Below are 19,330 nucleotides of genomic sequence, written 5' to 3'. Positions count from 1 at the left end.
AACCTCCATTCTGAACTTTCTCTATGGATTTGGTTTGCCTATCATAAAACATCATATAAATAGAAAACTATAATATGTAGTTTTTGTGTGTGTCCTTTCTCAGCAAAAATGTTTTTGGGATTCATCCCTGTTGTCGATAGTTTATTCCTCTTTATTACTGAATTATAAATCTGTTGTGTATGAATACACCATAGCTTACTGTTCCATTCTCCTGTTGATGGGCATCCATTTGCCCCAGGTTTGGGGTTTGTTTTTTTAGTTTTATGAATAAAGCTGTTGTGAACATTTTTGTGCAAGTCTTTTTGTGGACATATGTTCTTGTTTTTCTTGGGCAAATACATAGGAGTGGAATTACTTGGTCTTCCAGTGAGTGTATGTTTAAATTTACAAGGAATTGCCAGACTTTTTCCCAAAGTGGTGGTACCATTTTACATTTTCATCAGCACTGTATGAATTTTAGTTGCTCTATCTCCTCATCGAATTTTGATGTTGGTAGTCTTTTTAATTTTAGCAATTCTAGTGGATGAACAGTGTGTCTCATTGTGGCATTAATTTGTGTTTCTCACATGGATAAGAAGCTCTTTCACTGCTGGCTCGTCGTATGCCCCCTTTGCTAAGTGTTCAGATCTTTTGCCAATTTGTTAAAGTTTTACTCTCTTGAGTTATAGAGCAGTCCTGAAGAACCACTGATAATATACAAATCTGCTTTATTTCTAAGCAAGTCTAGGAAAGTAAAATTTTCTCTCCTTTTTTTTTTTTCTTTTTCCTGGTATGGCATAAATTCTAACTACAAGAACTTAATTGACTTCAGATTAGTGTCACTTAAGTCCATTTCTCTTGGTTACTTCTCATTCAAATTTCAGACAGAAATATTTAGAGATAACTTGTGATTAGACGTTGCATACTTAAGTAGGTTTATGCTTGAATGTGTAACGAGGACTTGAATTTGTTAAAGGATAGAAATTACTTCCTAAATAATTCCTCCTTATTCCTCCTTTCCCCTAGTATTCTTAATCTGTATGAAAGGGTAGAGGAATAATTCAACCAAGTACTAGTTTATGGCTACACCTTCAACTCCGTAACTAATAAGCTGAAGAACAGGGCTCGTGCTGGGAAAAGCAATATTCCACTGCTTAGGAAAAAGGTGTGGTTGTACTTAGGATTTACTTTCTTTTCAAGGATTAAGACCTGTATTTAAGCAGCCCTGATCCCATGTAGGAGGATAAAGAAGATACTAAGGCCCAATTAGTCAAAAAATTCCCCCCACAGCGTTGGCGGTAATTTGCAGGTTAAGAGCACCGATTGCCCTTAGCTAGCTATGCTGAGGGAAGAGAAGAGCTTGACGATGCAGGTGTCTGTGTGGACCATCTGTCCCTCATCCTATTCAGGTAGGGGCAAGTAGGTGATTTCTTCTTTAATTTATGTTTTTTTTTTTTTAAAGATTTTATTTATTTATTTGACAGAGACAGCCAGCGAGAGAGGGAACACAAGCAGGGGGAGTGGGAGAGGAAGAAGCAGGCTCATAGCGGAGGAGCCTGATGTGGGGCTCGATCCCAGAACGCCGGGATCACGCCCTGAGCCGAAGGCAGACGCTTAACCGCTGTGCCACCCAGGCGCCCCTAATTTGTGTTTTTTTTTTAAAAAAAAAAACTTTGTGTATTTATTTGAGAGAGAGAGTAAGCGTGTGTGCAGGGAGCAGAGGGGAGGGGCAGAAGGAGAGAATCTCAAGCAGACTCCTCACTGAGCATGGAGCCCACTGTGGGGCTAGATCTCATGACCCTGAGATCATGACCTGCACCAAAATCAAGAGTCCGACACTTAACCCACCGAGCCACCCAGACGCCCCTCGTTAACTTATGCCGTGACGATCCTTCAGCATGCATGAAGTTTAGGGATCTTCACCAGCAATTGTTGGGGGCACAGGAATGAACATTTTGCTTTGTTTTTGCCTTAAAATGTGTGAAGATCCCATTTCAAGAAGGGGATAATCATGCGATACATATGGAACTCCTACCACAGATTACTAAGCATCAGAGTTATTTTACATGGGTCTTCCTACGTGAGATCAATAAGACAAAGAGATTTGCCATCCTGATTATGGGTATACACATGTGTATGTGCAGATAGGTAGACAGATAGGGATAGATAAGAGATAGATACAGATACCGTCCCCAACCCCATTCCTACTTCAGTTCTCAATGCATTTTGAACAGTGAAAATGCTTCAAGTAACATCAACAATGATATACTTTCCCCTTACGTATCATTTCATACTTTTTAAAGATTTTATTTATTTATTTGAGAGTGAGAGACACAGATAGTGAGACAGAGATTGAGAGAGAGAGAGAGCACAAGCGGGGAGGAGAAGAAGAAGCAGGCTCTCCGCCGAGCAGGGAGCCGGATGCAGGGCCAATCCCACGACCCCGGAATCATGAACTGAGCCGAAGGCAGACACTTAACCGACTGAACCACCCAGACGCCCCTGTATCATTTCATTTTTTTGAGAATCAAAAGGCAAGCTCACAGGCCAGATTCAAAATCCTTGTACTCTGTGACCTTCCTATGGTTTCCTCCTAAATTTTTCCTTTATAAAGTGAAGTGGAAAAAAATATGACAAAAAGTCCTTATTTTTTTATCCTATTCTACTTTCTGTTCTAAAAGGAGCATGTTTTTAATACTTTTCTCCAGCTGTCCTAGATTTATGAATACCAAGGCACAATGCAGCATAATGGTACAGAGCCCAGTCTCTGGCCTGGCGATCTGAGTTTGAATTCCCTTCTCCGCCATTTACTAGCTGTGTGAGCTTGGGTAAGTTACTTTGCCTCTCTGTGCTTCTGTTAACTCTTCTGTAAAATAGGGATAACACAGTTCCTACTTTATAAGGTTGATGTGTCAGTTAAATATATTGATATTCACTAAAGTATTAATAGCCATATGTTTGGCTATTATTACTATTATAAATTGAAAAAAAATCCTGCAGTTAAAGGTAAAAATTACAAAGTGATTCTAATCAAGGTGTGATACAATTTTTTTTTATTTTTTATTTTATTTATTTATTTATTTTTTGAGAGAGAGACAGCGAAAGAGAGCATGAGTGGGGAGAGGGAGAAGCAGGCCCCCTGCCGAACAGGGAGCCTGATGTGGGACTCGATCCCAGGACCCTGAGATTATGACCTGAGCTGAAGGCAGGCGCTTAACCAGCTGAGCCACCCAGGCGTCCCACAATTAGTTTTTAGAACTCTGCAAAATGATACTAAAATATATCTGGAAAAACAAATACGTAAAACTAGCCAGGAAAACATTGAAATTATGGGGTATAAATCCTATCAGATTAGTAAAATATAATATGAAGCTATCAACATCAACATTTTGTTATTGGGATAAGAATAGGGAGATGAGTAGAAAAGAATATGGACTCTATGATAAAACTTGCATTTCGAACGGGTGTAGAAGAGATGGATTGTTAGTAATATCTGGGCTATTGCTCTCCATATTATTGTTAATTATTATTATTATTCAAATAGTGTTTAGCCCTTTGGAAAAAAGAAAAGTTGGTTCTGCGTCCTATTTCTTATGCTAAAATAGATAGTATATAGATCAATTCTATAAACATAAACTGTTAAAGTGTGAAAATATAGTGATTTTTTAAAACACTGGGGAAGACCTTTTCAAGCATGATGCAAAAATATGAAATCATAAAAGCAAACAATGGTTAGGGCGCCTGGCTGACTCAGTCGGTAGAGCGTGCGACTCTTGATCTCAGGGTCGTGAGTTGGAGCCCACGTTGGGTGTAGAGTTTCCTTAAAATAAAGAAAGAAAGAAAGAAAAGAAAAGAAAAGCAAACAATGATAAATCTCACAATATAAAAATTAAGAACTTCTTATTGCAAAAACAAGTACCATAAACAAATACAAAAGCAGAAAAAATATTCACTATGTGGTAACAAAAGGCTAATTTCCTTAACATATCAAGATATTATGAGCCAACAAGAAAAGACAAATAACCCAATGACAATATGAGCAAAGGATATAAAGTCAGTTCATGGATGAACAAATGTCAATGGATAATGTAAAAAGAATGAGATTCCATTTTACCTATAAGACTGGCAAATATTAGGGGCGCCTGGGTGGCTCAGTCGTTAAGCGTCTGCCTTCAGCTCAGGGCGTGATCTTACAGTCTTGGGATCGATTCCCACATCGGGCTCCTCCGCTGGGAGCCTGCTTCTTCCTCTCCCACTCCCCCTGCTTGTGTTCCCTCTCTCGCTGGCTGTCTCTCTGTCAAATAAATAAATAAAATCTTAAAAAAAAAATGACTGGCAAATATTAAAAGTTTGCCAATACCAAGAGTGGCCTAAAGTGTAAGCAGTAGGCACTTGCAAGCCTGTTCGTGGGTGTTTGGGCTATCCACTGCTGCATAGCAAGCCATGCAAAGTTTAATAAATTTATTTATTAATAAATAATAAGTAAAAGTTTAACCATTTTATCATAGATTTTGTGGATCAGAAATTTGGAAAGGGCACAATGGGGATGGATCTTCTCTGCTTCACAGTGTCCACAGTTGGTATGACCCCAAGGCTGGGTGGCCAGAGAGGCTGGGGACAGGCACAGTGGGGCTGGAGAACCCATCTCTGGGCTGAGTTGGTAGAAGGTGGATTCATCTGGGACTGTCAGTTGGAGCGCCACTCTGTGGCCTCTTGATTTTGGTGGTCTTAAGGTAGCTGCGACTTCTTACATGGCAGCTCAGGGCTCCAAGAGCAAGTGTATGCAGAGAATAAGCTAGAAGCTGCATGGTTTTTTCAGACCAAGTCACATAGCATCACCTCCACTCTACTAAGTCACAAGCTTGTCCAGATTCCGAGGGAGCAGACATAGACCCCCACTTCTCCATGACAGGAGTATCTAAGAATTGGTGGCCATGTTTTAAAACCCCCCACAGTAGAAGAATAAGTTATGGCAGCATCTTTGGAGGGCAATTTTGCAATATCTACCAAGATTGGTAGCAACCACCTTTTAAGCCAGAAGTGTTCTGCATGGACAGTCCCTTGGTTCCTATTCTCTACCTTCCTCCCGCCCCCCCATCTCTCCTTAATCTTTTCTCTACCTGGTTTCTGCCACCACCATTACTATCCCTTCCCCTCCTAGATCTAGAACCTTCTCTGCAAAATAGTTAGGTCCTCATCTCTAGAACCCTTCTTAGATGCTATCAATTTTACAATCTCATGGGTCTACTTGCTGTCAATTGCTTCCTTTGGAACTCAGTATCTGTTGATTCCATTAAAGGGGAACAGCTATGAGTGCTGGCCCCATGGTGGCTGGGCTCTGGAAGGAGTAGGGCTCCATTCTGCTGAAATGAAACACAGCTCAAAATCCCAAGATTTTATTTCCTACCTACTTCAAGGGAGATTCATATTCTTCCTATTGACATAACTTTGGCTGTGCATCTTCTAATCCTCCTACTATATTGTGCTGTGTTGTTAGTTACCCATTGCTGCATAACGAATTACTCCAAAATTTAGGGGCTTAGAACAATGCCATTTATCATCTCATACTTTCTGTGGGTCAAGGATCTAGGCATGGCTTAGCTGGGTCCTCTGGCTCTGGATTTCTCACAATGCTGCAGTCATTTCAAGGCTCAATTGTCATTTCAAGGCTCCACCTGGAAGGATCCCCTTCCTAGCTCCCTCCTGTGATTGTCACATGATTCAGTGTCCCAAGGGCTCTTAACTAAGGCCTCATTTCCTTACCAGCTCCCTTCGTTCCTAGCTGCAGGGGTCCTTCATAGAGCACCTCCCAATATGGCGCTGGCTTCAACCAAGGCAGGCAAGAGAGAGGGCCAGCAAGATGGAATTCAGTTTTTGTAAGCTAATCACAGAAATGACATCACCTCACGCTTCCATATTCTGTATCTTAGCAGTGAGGCCCCCACTAGGCCCAGCCCTTGGTCAGGGTGAGGGGATTACACAGAATATGAGTATTAGGAGCCACCGCCAGAGTGCCCACAGTGCTGTGGGCAAATCCCCTCTTCCCGGACTTGGGTTTTAACAGGTTCTCCTGTTACTGACAGCGCATATTGTCATGTCCAGAGATTCACAATGCCCTGACCCAGAAAGGTGGGGTCTGGGTGGTCGTATGTTTCCCGGGGAGGGGATGGTGATTATGGAATAAGTTTCTTTTCACTGTGACACATGATTGCTTCAACATAAGAGATTTACACACACTTCTGTATAAGTTTAGAACATTTTTATTTTTTATTTTTTATTTTTTTTATTTATTTTTTTTTTTTAAAGATTTTTATTTATTTATTTGACAGAGACAGCCAGCGAGAGAGGGAACACAAGCAGGGGGAGTGGGAGAGGAAGAAGCAGGCTCACAGCGGAGGAGCCTGATGTGGGGCTCGATCCCACAACGCCGGGATCACGCCCTGAGCCGAAGGCAGACGCTCAACAACTGCGCCACCCAGGCGCCCCAAGTTTAGAACATTTTTAAAAAAGATTTTATTTATTTGAGAGAGTGAGAGAGCAAGAGCAGGGGAAGAGGCAGAGCAAGAGAGAGAAACTGACTTCCCACTGAGCTCAGAGTCCAATGAAGGGCTCGATGTGGGGCTCAGTCCGTGAGATCATGACCTGAGCTGAAGTCAGACACCGAACCGACTGAGCCACCCAGGTGCCCCTAAGCTTAGAACATTTCTGAGGACTGTGAACCCCGGGAAAACTGATCTCTGGGAAGTGGGACCAGGAATGCAGGGAAGGGTCCCTTATATACTTTCTTTTTTTTTTTTAAGATTTTTTTTTTAATTTATTTATTCGACAGAGATAGAGACAGCCAGCGAGAGAGGGAACACAAGCAGGGGGAGTGGGAGAGGAAGAAACAGGCTCATAGCGGAGGAGCCTGATGTGGGGCTCGATCCCATAACGCCGGGATCACGCCCTGAGCCGAAGGCAGACGCTTTAACGACTGCGCTACCCAGCTGCCCCTATATGCTTTCTTAATACCTTTCTGTACTGCTTACTTAATTCTCCATGTACTTACGTTTATTGTAATAAGAAAACAGTTAAAATTAACAAAGGGAAAAGTTAAGAAGGTAACCACTTAATTCAGAACGATTTCTAAATAACCCCATGTCATGGGATAAAAAGGGGACCGAATTAATTACAAATTGTTAAGTCTGAAAGCAAGACACAAAAGAAAAAGTGACAAGTGAACGCAGCAGATTTTGCAGACCAGGTATCCCTGGCTTTTCAGGCAGAGGAATTTAAGTGCTTTCAGTGAAATGAAGTACAAAGCACAGAATGTTCTGGAGAGCTTGAAGCTGGGGGGTGGGTTCTCTAGCCTCTTCCGGCTGGAGCCCCCGGCCTGCCCTCTTCTCTCTCCTTTATTAACTCTCTCCCCAGGCCTGCAGACCCTCTCCGATTACCTCCCTGAAAAGTCACCTTGCCTCAAACATGCTGGTAATATTAAGGTCATAAGACAGCATCAGTTGTCCGTACTCGTGCTGAGAGCTAAAAACACAAACCTTAACTCCAGACCTAGAAAGAGAATGAAAGAAACGCTAGAGCGACGCGAAAATGTGTGTCTTCCAAAGAGAATGACCAGGTAAATGTCGTTTTTCTAATTTTCTGATTTCTAGGGTTTTTTGTCTTTAGTTGTGAGGTACGGCAGGGTACCTTGCTTGCCACTCGTGCAGAACCTGGCTTAGCAAAGAACACAGCGCGGGAGAGCTTGTTAGAAATAGCGTCCCAAACTCGGGCACCCGGCTGGCTCAGTTGGTTAAGGGTCTGCCTTGGGCTCAGGTCATGACTCTGGGGTCCTGGGATGGAGCCCTGCCTTTGGCTCTCTGCTCAGCAGGGAGTCTGCTTCCCCCTCTCCCTCTGCTCCCCCTCCACCAGCGCCCCCCCCCGCTCTTTCTCTCTCAGATGAGTAAGATTTTTTATTTTTATTTTTTTTTAAGATTTTATTTATTTATTCGACAGAGATAGAGACAGCCAGCGAGAGAGGGAACACAAGCAGGGGGAGCAGGAGAGGAAGAAGCAGGCTCATAGCGGAGAAGCCTGATGTGGGGCTCGATCCTGTAACGCCGGGATCACGCCCTGAGCCGAAGGCAGACGCTTAACCGCTGTGCCACCCAGGCGCCCCGTGTAAGATTTTTTAAAAAAAGAAAAAGAAAAGAAATAGTGTCCCAACCTTACTAAACCAGAATCTGCATCTTAACAAGATCCCCAGGTGATTCATGCATGAAATTTAAACCAACAATCGTTCTCGAACCTGGCTTCACATTGGCATCACCTACAGAACTTTAAAAATACTGAGGCCTGGGTCCCAACCTCATAAAGCCTGATGTACTTGGCTGAGGTAAAGTCTGGCCAATGGGTTTTTTAAAAAATCTTAGGCGATTCTAGGACTCAGAACCATTACGCCAGTATAGCGGTTCTCTGAGGGTGGGCCCAGCTCACCTGCAAATTCTCAAGCCCCACCCAGACCTACGGAATCCGGAAACTCTGAGGATGGCCTGACAATCCATTCGAGCTCGCCCTGCAGGCCACTCGGATGCGGGCTGATGTTGGAGCACCTGATAAGGTAGGTCTGGGGTGACACGCCAAAATGTACATTTCTTAGTTTCCAGGCGTGGCAGGTGTGAGGGCCAACACTTAGAGAAGCACTGGCCCAAACCCTCTGATCTAGGGTTTGTCCAGAGCCACACAGCTGTCGGGACCTACTCTTTCTTCTCTTCGGCTACAAACTGCCCAACTGTTGTTTCTTCTTGGGTCTGAGGCCTCCACGGCCCTTTTTACTCCCACTTGCATCAAACAGGCAAGCATAAAAAATACAGGTCAGTACCTCATACTAAAAATTTGTCTCTCTGCTTCTTTCTAGAAACTACTCACACCTGCTGCCCACAGCTACCCCTGTACTTCTAATGCGCCCTGTTGTGTCCACCCACACCGCCACAAGGGGCCCCTGCTCTGCTCCTCTCTGAGGTCAGTTGTAGCCTCTCCCTTGAAACCTATCCACCTGGTTGGAGGCCTGTGAACTCCACTAAGGCACAAAATGACCAGGGTTCCGGAGCCAGCGGCCTTCAGAGGCGGGAAGCTCTTGCTTCGGGATCTATCAGAGGGTTCCTTGGGGTTTTAACCTGCTGCCGCCCGCCCTTTCTCCTCCACAGCGAGGAGAGGAAAAGGCGACATGGGGGCTCAGGGAGGGGGGATGGAGGGTGGGGACAGTGACTGTGTGTCGTCTCCCCCCCCACCCCCCCGCCATAAGTCCCAGCCGCCTCGGTCCTGAATCTCGCTTCCTCCCCCATTAAATTCCGCAAACCAGCTCCCAACCTTTTCCCTTCCCCTCCCGGGCTTTGCTCCTGTTCCTGGAGGTGGGGCACGTAGGGGTGGGGATTGTCCTGGGAATCGCCAGGGTGGAGGACACTGGGCCGCGGCGGGGGAGGTGGCAACCGCCCCTTCGAGATTAAGTCTCTCGCAGCCCAGGGTGGTGCCGGAAGCCCGTTCGTGCGGCTTGGGAGGGGAGAGTGCTCGTGGGTCACTGCAAAACGCCGCTTCCCGCGCGACCACGTAAAGTCCTAGGTGGACACACAGGCACCCCCCTGCATGACCTCAACCAGCGAGTTGCGGAGTCCGCGCCACCGACCGCCTTCCAGCTGCTCCTGGTTTTAGCCGGTGCGCTCTGTCTCCGGCTCTCCTTATATCGCTTTCAACCACAGCAGCAGGATTGGCGTGTCCCTGGTGGCGCAGCGCACTCCCCAGCGCTTCCTGAGCTCGGTTCCGTGGCGCCGCGCTGAGACACGGGTTCTGGCTTTAGGACCAAGTAAGGCACAAATCCGAGGTGGGCTCGTGGGGTCGGGGAGGGGCGCTCCCGGCTGGCGGCGCTCCCGGCTGGCGGCGCCCGCGGCGCACCTGCCCCCGGGGCGGAGCGGGGCGGGGCGGGGCGCGGTGGCGCGCGGGTTGCCGGCCCGGACGCTGGAGGGGGCTGTGGCTCTCTCGCCGTCCCCGCGGCTCGGGCGGCGCGGCGCCCCAGCTCCCCCCGCCGAGGGGGCCGGCCCAGGCCCGGGGAGGGGCGCGATCGCCTTCACTTCCCGCTCGCCGGCCTCGGAGGCGGCGGGTCCAGCGCGGGCGCAGGGCTGCGGGCGCTCGGCTGGGGCGCGGGGCGGGGACGCGGCCGCCGCCCGCTTTGCGCCGCTCCTCCCTGCGCGAGTGGCTCTCGGCCCGGCGTCGAGGCGGCCATGGCGACCCTGAGCCCGCTCCCCACCCACCCCGCCTGCTCCGCCCTCCCCTCCGCCCCGCGCCACCTTTGATGGCTTGGACCTCGGCCGGCCACCCCCAGCCCCGCTTGCGCTCCCGCGCCGCCGCCGCCCGCGGGTATTAATAGCCGAGCGCCCCCGCTGCACGCGCAGCCCGGAGCCGCCGCGCCCTCGGCAGCCGGGGGCTCGGAGCTGCTGAGCCCGGAGGCCCAGAGTGGGAGCCGGAGCCGCCGGCGCCGTGGAGGTAGGAGGCGCGGGGCGAACAATGACCGCGGCGGGGCGGGCGGGCGGGCGGCAACTTGTGCGAGTCGGGGCGCCCGGAGCCGACCCGCCGGGGGGCGCGGGCGGAGGTGGGTGCGTGCCCGCGGGGTCCTGCCGGGAGGAGGCGGGCGGCGGGTGGGATCGGGTTCCAGCCCGCCGAGCCCGGGGCAGCTCCGGCAACAATAGCTGGAGCTCGGGGGCCTCCGGGCTCCGGGCCACCCTTTGCACTCTTCTCACCTCCGCGGACCCGGGCAGCGGGGCTCTGCGCGCGACCCCCTTCGCTTCCCCCACCCCTCGGCGCCCTTCCCCCCACTTCCTCCCATCCCACCCAGCACGGTGACAGCGCCGGACGCGGCTTCCGGACCTCCGGCCGTAATCTTGGCCCCAGAGGCGGGTCGCAGGGCCGGGGAGGTGGCCACTGGCTTGGGTGCCACGGCGCTGCCGGGTGCCGGCCGCTCGCCCACGCGCGGCGCGAGCACCCCGGTAGGTGACAAAGAGGAACACACCCTCCGCCTAAGTTAGATTTTTGTCTCTCTTTACCGCCTGCCTTTATGGAGAGCAAAGTTTTTTTTTTTTTTTTTCTTTCGAGCAAAGGACACAGATTTTTGTGGTGAGCATGTCAAAACAACTTCTGATTGTGGTTTTACGATTTAAGTTTCGGGAACTTCAGCTGTGCGATCTGGCCAGACCCTTAGTGAGTGAGTGAGTGTGTGCGTGCGTGTGTGTGTGTGTGTGTGTGTTTTATTGGGGGGAGGTGAGTTCCCCGTCATCATTCTGGATTTGGTTGTCGTTTTCGTTGTGGCCCGGCCGCTGCTGGGATCTTTGCCGGACCCCGGAAAGAAGAAGGAGGTGGGGCTCACAAAGGGACGAGGAGCCTGCTCTCAGCTCAGCTTCCAGAGAGGTGGAGAGCTTGCCTCTCTTTTCGGGAGCAGTGTAGCGGTCTGAGCCTGTCTGGGGGCCTTCTGGAGTACCATGCTGGCCTCTGGCTGTTTCGTTTCATTATTGTTGCTAATGCCTTCCGTGTAGGCTTCCCAGGTTCACTTGCTCCGCCAGCCCTCCGCTGTTTCCCGCTTCCCGCATGCCTTGACTTCTGTGGACCCCTATCTCCCCACCCCGCAGGCAGTCTTGGGAGAGCCAAACCCCTTGGGTTATGTGTAATGTGTTTTGCACGTGGTGACTTGCCAAGCCCATTTCGGAATGGCCTTTAGCATTGTCTTGATTTTCTTCAGTCTAAACGGGAGAGGAGAAGACAGGCCTTTTTGGTGCTGAGAGCTTGGAGGGAGTTGCCTTAAAAATTGCCCTTATTGTTCCGATGGGATGGGCCCTTCTGATGTCTCCCGACTTTGGCTTTCTTCCCTCATTCCACAGCCTGCCGGCTGGGGGTTTACCCTCAGCCGTTCCAGAGGCTTGGTCTTCTAGTATGACAGTTTCTGACCATACACTTGGTCTGTGGGTCCAGCATCCACATGGCTCACTTTGTATTCCTGCAGCATCGTTCTGCAGCAAGGCACCAATATTGGAGTCACTCCAAGCACAACAAAACGTTTGTGTTTTTAGAATGTCTGGCTAATAGATCTGCCTCTGGGTAGAATAAATAGACATTATTGGCGGGGGGCTGGCTCCCGGGGCGTAGTGTTGGTGGAGGTGCTGAGTTGATGCCTCCCTAGCCCAGGCTTTCCCAGAATCTCGTTTATTTTATGTGAGCAGGAAACTTGAAATAGTTGAAGATGATGTCATTGTGCCCCATAGGGTCACAGATTCTGTAGCGTGCCCCTTGTGAGCTGGTGCGTGGTTGTTCATTTAGGGAGTCTGTCCCTGTGGAAATCCTGGAATTAGGCTTATAATGCCCCTTTTCCCATTGATGGTCTCTTCCTGGAATTTGTATGGTGATTGAATTCCTTGGGTCATGATAGAACACTAAGGCTACTCTGTAGCCAAATTTACCAAAAGGAGATTTAAAAAAATCTATCCTAGACAATTTTCTTCTGGAGTATTGCATTTATGTTATAATTATTTTGAGCCTGAAAGAAACCTAGGTGGATGTTTGTGTTTTGTATTTCATTAGAGAAACTGACCAAGGGAAGTTAAGAATTAAATACAGTTTCGAAAGGCTTAGTTTTTTATTTTTTAAAGATTTTATTTATTTATTTGACGGAGAGGCAGCGAGAGAGGGAACACAAGTAGGGGGAGTGGGAGAGGGAGAAACAGGCTTTCCGCTGAGCAGGGAGCCTGATGCTGGGCTCATCCCAGGATGCTGGGATCATGACCTGAGCCGAAGGCAGACGCTTAACGACTCAGCTACCCAGGCGCCCCGAAAGGGTTAGTTTTTTAAAAAGTGGAATCCATCCTCTCCGACTCATGGGGCATAGCAGAGTTTAATTCATTTGGAAAATGATACAAATTTTTAAGGAGGGTGCGTGCGATAACCATCACAAGAGAAAGGCTTTTTCCATCCTAGAAGAGGTTAGAGACCACTGGCGAAAAGGCAAGTGCCCAGTCTTCCTCTGCGGAACGCTCTGTAGGAAAGGTGACACTGCGGCTTTCCCAGAGGCTGGGGGAGGTTTCTGGATGTGTAGGTGCTGGGCCAGTGATTTGGTAGCATAGAGAACCAGGCATTGGAAACCAGCTCTTTGTGACTGGACTGGCTTATCGCAGAGAACAGCCTTGTGTTTTCGAGACGTGCACTTTCCCCAGTAACGGAAGATGCTCCAGAAAAGGGAGAGGCCCCTGTCATCCCCGGATATAGTGGCGGGCTCGCATCATTTCCACTGCGGGTGTACAGGTGTTTCAGGTGTTGGGAGCCAGTGCCCGGGAGGGGAAGGGCCAGGCTTTGGCGTTCCTGTGGCCGCCCCTCTCCTGTTGCGGGGTGCCTTCCATTGAAAGGCGGGCTCTCCAACCCTGGCTGTTGAATGGGAAGGCATAGGTCAGCTTCTTTTTCTGGCTTTTTAATGGGTAGGGTTTCTGCTGCGGCCTCCGTTTCCGCCAGGTTACCCCGTTAACCACTTCCACATGTCCAGAAAGATCAGAGTCCGACGGTTTCCATTCAGATCACTCGAAATACTGACTTCACCAGGGTTTTTAAGCCAAATGCTGCCTTTGTTTTTAATCAAGAAGCCCCCCGGAAGATGTTTAAGTGGAGAAGCTGGCTTTTTTAGGCTGCCCTTGTCCCGGTTTAAGGCAGTTAAAAATGTGTTGCCAAGTGGATACTCTAAGCAAAAGTGGGCACTTGATGGATATGAAATATGGTGCTCTCGGCTTTTGATATTTGTGAAATAAGCCAGGGAGCATCGAGTGCAACGTGACAGAAACTGAGTGCGCGCTCAGCCCTGGCTGTGAACCCAGCTCACGCCGGCAGTTTTCTTATTTTAAACGGGGGGATGGAACTACTAGACAAATGGTAGGATTGGCAAATAAATGAGGTGGGAATTCATCATTTGCACTGAATTAATTTCATGTGTAAAATTGTCATATTTGTGCATACATTTTCAAACAAAGGAGCCACGGGCCAAACTAGATTGCCTTTAACTCTATTATGACAGTATTTCTTACCGCAAGAGCGACATCGTGCCGCACACAGACTTTGGCTTCCTGTCAAGGTATCTTGTAAAAGAAGACTTACAAATCCAGGACTGGGTGAGTTTCGTTTTTTGTTCTCATCCGGGTAACTCAGGATCTAGTATATGCCTGGCACATAGCACTCCCTTCGGAAATACTTGCAGTGACTAAGTAAACCTCGTTTTTGGTGTCCTTTCCAGGTAGTGTTTAAAGTTTTTTAAGGTTGCTCTTCTGGGAATTTGAAAATTTGATATTTGATTTTGTTTCTGCTTTGTTCTCATTTAACAATTTAAATTGCCCTTTAGGGGGCCTGGGTGGCCCCGTTGGTTAGGCGTCTACCTTCGGCTTGGGTCATGATCCCGGGTCCTGGGATTGAACCCCACGATGGGCTCCCTGCTCAGTGGGGAGTCTGCTTTTCCCTCTCTCTGCCCCTCACCCGTGCTCATGCTCTCTCTTGCACTCTCTCAAATAAATAAAATCTTTAAAAAAAAAATTAACCTTTAATGCCGGATAATATTGTAAAAAGATACAGTCTCATTAAAAAGTAAAACTTAGACCTAAAAGCATGAAGTAGAAGGTGGACCTTGTCAGAGAAGCTGGCTTCTGGGAGAATTTTCCTTCTTCCTGGCATATATTTTCTAGAAGTTTTGTTAATGAGCATCTGTTGGTGGTAACCTCCGTGTTTATATGCCTTTAAATATCTTTGTTCTGGGTGTGCAGTTCTGGATTGCTGTTGTATTAATCAGCTGTCTTCTGGTTCCATTGTTGCTGCTGCAATGTCAGGTGTCAGGTTGATTGTTTTTTGTGAGTAGTTTGTCTTTTCTCTCTGGCTCTTTTTTTTTTTTTTTTTTTAAGTAGCCTCCACGCCCAGCGTGGAGCCCAGTGTGGGGCTTGAACTCGGGACCCTGAGATCAAGACCTGACCTGAGATCGGGTCAGATGTTTAACCGACTGAGCCATCCAGGCGCCCCTCTCTCTGGCTGCTTTTAAGGTTCTTTGGTGTTCTACAGTTTCACTATGTCGAGGTGCAATTTCTTTTCTCCTTGACTTCGATTCCCCTGTCCTTTTCTCCTCTTGTTCGTCCCGTCCCCCTTCCCCCTACTCACCCCTCTCTACTCCTCCCTCCCATCCTCTTTCTATCACCCAGTGGCCATTCAGGGTCTGGGTGTGCCATCATGTGTCTGCGCCTTCACCTTTGGTCACCCTGGTCCTTTGGTTTGAGCTATCACGCATGAAGCTGTGTGAACAGTAGTGAACAAGTCTTCGTGTAAAGATCTGTTTTTAATTTTGTCGCTGGGCCTTATAATAAGTAATATGTTTAACTTTAGAAGAAGCTACAGTCCCAAGTGTTTGTACCATTTTACATTCCCCAGTGACATCTGAGCTTTCCAGTTACTGTAATCCCCAGCAACGCTGGAAATTGTCCGTCTTTGTCATTTTAGCCATTCTGGTGAATGTGTCCCGGTGACTCATTGTGGTTTAATTGTATATTTCCCTGATGGCTAATGATCGCTTTTCATGTGCTTATTGGCCATTTATGTATTTTCTTTTGTATATTAAGTCTTTTGTCTTTTCAGTTTTTTTGTCTGATCGTTTTACACAGCTTTTGAGTATAAACTGCACATCCTTAATGTCGTCTTATTTTATAGTTGTGGAGATTCTTTCTATACCCCGAGTACAAGTTCTTTGTTAGATCTGTGTATTGTGAATATTTTCATCAGTCTGTTTTTTTAACCTTTTTATTTTTTGATGGTATCTTTTGAAAAGCAAAAGTTATTAGGAAAACATTGTACATGATCTAATTATTGAACTTATTAAAGGCCAGGGAATTTATTCAACTTTGGAAAAATAACACATTTTTATGTGTAAGGCTTAGGCTAGTATTGCTCTTTTCAAGAGGTTGGCCTCCATTTATGTTGAGGGTGTTGGAGCAGTTTTGTTCTTTCTTAACGAAAACTGAGTTGAAGAGACTTAAACTTGAAAGAGAAAATACCAGCTTATTTTGAAAATCTGAGGAAACAAGTGTTTAAGATTATGATCAAATAAATAGATTTCCAGAATTCAAAGTTGAGTGGTATTTGTTCTTTAGTGCACAGAAGGATTATGGGAAAGAAATATTTTTGAAATCAGTACAAAAATGGAGTCTTGGTTAGTAAAAGCAAGATATAACGTTTTACATTTTACTTATTTTTTTTATTTCTTTCTTAAGATTTATTTATTTATTTGAGGGAGAGAGGGGAGCGGTGGGGGGAGGAAGAAGGAGAGAGAATCTCCAGTACACTTACCGCTGAGAGCAGAGCCCCACGCGGGACCTGATTCCATGACCCCGAGATCATGACCTGAGCTGAAACCAAGAGTCCGACGCCCAACCGGCTGAACCACCCAGCTGCCTCAAGAAATAACATGTTAAGAGGAGCGACATTTGTAGGTAGTTATGAAAGGGTTTTAGTTCTTCTATTTTCGCAGGAATTATATCTTGTGTTTTCTCCTTATTTTCTGAACCAGATAGCAAGCATTGTTCAGTCAGGAAGTATATTTTCCTAGTTTTCGTTTTTCCTCCTCAGAGAAGGTAAATAAATATTGGTTCTTCTGAATTAAAATGTGTGCAGTGAACACCCCATGACATTTGAGAATATGGGAGGTAGAGGGTGGTATCAGGGATGGAGAGAGTTGGGAGGGTAGACACTGGAACCACACAGATCTGCCCATCCATGTTTCTGATGTTGGGCAAGTTACTGGTGCTCTTTCCCCAAAATCTGAAGGGAACCTTTAAGAGTACATTTATCTTAACACGGTGCATTGTCTGGCTAACAGTTTAAGCCATCAAACATTCAGTTGCCTCAGGGAGTAGTAAGGGGCTCCCAGATTGGTGTCTCAGCTCACAGTATCGTCAAGGACCCAGGTTCTTTCTGTCTTTCCACCCCGTCATCCCAGCATGTTGCTTTTCATACTTGGGCTTGTTGCCTAGTGGGTAATTAGGCTGCCGCCGCCTAATTAGCTATTATGACTAATGGCTGCTGCAGCTTCATCCTCTTACATATCTGGTTGTTGTCCGGTCAGTCATGGCACAGTCTTCTTCAGGTTCCTTACGTCATCAAGCCGGATCCTTCCCAGAAGTCTGCAACATCTGGAAGGTCTGGGAAGGGATTTCTGTGCTCTTAAGAAGAGACCCAAGGACTAGACTGACTGTGATGCCTGGAGCCACAGCAGCTATGCTGTGATCAGCCTTGGGATGAAGGCAAGAGGATGATTGAGCTGAAAGATGGAACCGCAGTCCCTGTGGGTGTCATGAGTCATTGATCTTCCTGCACCTGGAGCTTAGTGTTCTAAAGAATAGTAAATTTTGCACACTAAATAATATAAACCTGGACTTCATGTGCTACATAATAATTACATAAATAATAATCTTGGCTGATACATTAATTGGAAGACTTTATCTTCTGCCATTATCTCTCAGAAAGCATGTTTCTCCCTATTAATCATGTGGAAAGTGATTTAGTGGTCCTACCATCTCTGTGAGAGATGAACTGTTTTTACGGGCTTTAGTATTTGATATTGTGTGTAAATGTTGTAACTAAATCAACATGAATTTTACCTTCCTTCTTAAGGTGGCCTTGTAAGACATCTGTTTGGAATTGATCGTTTGGCAGTTTGGATTACAGGAAATACTTGAGCATACTATTTTATTTCTTTAAGAAAAAATGATGGCGGTACCTGCATTTTTGTCTACCTAGAATGGCATTTACCTGCACGTTTAATATTGCTCAGGAGATTTTTGAGGACATTATTAACATCATCCTTTATAATCCTATCAGAGCTTTTGGTTCTCTGGCATCAGATCTTGCTATTAGTGGAGTGAGCTACTTGAAAATGTCAGGATTTGGGTAAGCCAGGGGTTTACCAGATTAAAACATCAGACACAAATGTTTGTAAGGAAAAGTGAAATGATTTCATAATAACCTTAATATTAAGCAAATCAGTTGAATGTAAAATAGCCAGGTGAATGGAGTGCAGACTATGGAGCAATAATATTTGTCTATTTTCATTTAATTGATACGACTTAAAAAGAAGCCTCATCATCTCCACTCCCCCTACTCCTCCGTTACCATCGCGGTGGCCAACTGACTAGGGTAATTTGCATATTCACTGCTGTTCTATTTTTACTCTAGTTTATGTAAGGGCCTTATCAAGTCAACAGATATTTATGAACATTTCTTGAATATACTAGTTACCATTGATGCCACAAAATAAGGCTCAGTCCTTGCTCTCAGAGTATGGCATCCAGGGTGGATGGGAGAAGTGTCTAGGTGATTACAATCAAAGATGAAATATGACAGTAACTTTGCAAAAGGTAATAATGGTGGAAGTGTTTAGGATAGTAAGACTGGATTCTGATGGGAAGAAGTGGCATTCGAGCTGAGCTTTAATTAAAGAAGTATGTTTTTGTGTATTTATTTTAGTGTTCACATTGTACTGTTTTATTTTTTTTAAGATTTATTTATTTTAGAGAGAGACAGAGCATGTGTGCAAATGGGGGGAGGGGCAGAGGGAGAGAGAATCTCAAGCAGACTCCCCGCTGAGTGTAGAGCCCGATATGGGGCTTGATCTCACCTCTGTGATCATGACCTGAGCTGAAATCAAGAGTGAGCTGCCATGGTGCCCTTTGTAGTGTGTTACTGTAACAGGACTAGGAAACTATTCACCGATAAAAGTCAAAATCCCTTGTAATCCTGCCATTCAAAGATTATGAAAATTAAAAATTGGTTTATTTCCATTTGACTTTGGCAATATTTGGTATATTTGAAGTATTTTTTAAAACTTTTTAAAAAATTTAATTTATTTGTCAGAGAGAGAGAGCACAAGCAGGGGGTGAGGCGAGCAGAGGGAGAAGCAGGCTCCCCGCCGAGCAGGGAGCCCCGTGTGGGACTCGATCCCAGAACCCTGGAATCATGACCTGAGCCGAAGGCGGCACTTAACTGACTGAGCCACCCAGGCGCCCCCTATTTGAAGTATTTTTATTTATACATGCAAATATAGATTTTTCAGAAATTGAGAGAATGATGTGTGCACTTTCAGAAGCCACCTTTTCCCCCTTTCGCATTGTCTGAGTGTTTTCCGTATTGAGTTTTCTTTGAGATGAAAACGTTGAGTGCCTTCGTGGGATTACCTTCGTGGTTCTACGTGATGTAACTACCATTGCCCTTTCTCGGTCATTTTTTTGCTTGTGGTATTTTGCCGCAATGACCATATGTACATCTATGGTAGGAAGGT

At 46.5% G+C, this 19,330-nt stretch overlaps 1 protein-coding gene across 4 annotated transcripts in view; it reads left to right on the top strand.

Moving 5' to 3' along the window:
- The first annotated feature begins 9,480 nt into the window (after positions 1-9,480).
- The window catches only part of FARP1 (FERM, ARH/RhoGEF and pleckstrin domain protein 1), a 267,299-nt gene continuing 257,449 nt past the window's right edge, over positions 9,481-19,330 (top strand). For 2 of the 4 annotated variants that reach the window (XM_087865037.1, XM_045810987.2), the window contains exon 1: positions 10,096-10,488. The gene's annotated coding sequence lies outside the window, so the exon portion shown is untranslated. Of the gene's footprint in view, positions 9,812-10,095; positions 10,489-19,330 lie in introns of those variants that run through there. The other 2 variants (XM_045810988.2, XM_045810986.2) reach the window with 2 other exon arrangements.

This window comes from Ursus americanus, chromosome 10 (genome assembly GCF_024610735.1).
Source record: "Ursus americanus isolate L20-20 chromosome 10, mUrsAme1.1.p, whole genome shotgun sequence".
NCBI lineage: Eukaryota > Metazoa > Chordata > Mammalia > Carnivora > Ursidae > Ursus > Ursus americanus.
Note: the sequence above shows the minus strand (reverse complement) of the source record. Positions and strands in the feature narration are given on the sequence as shown.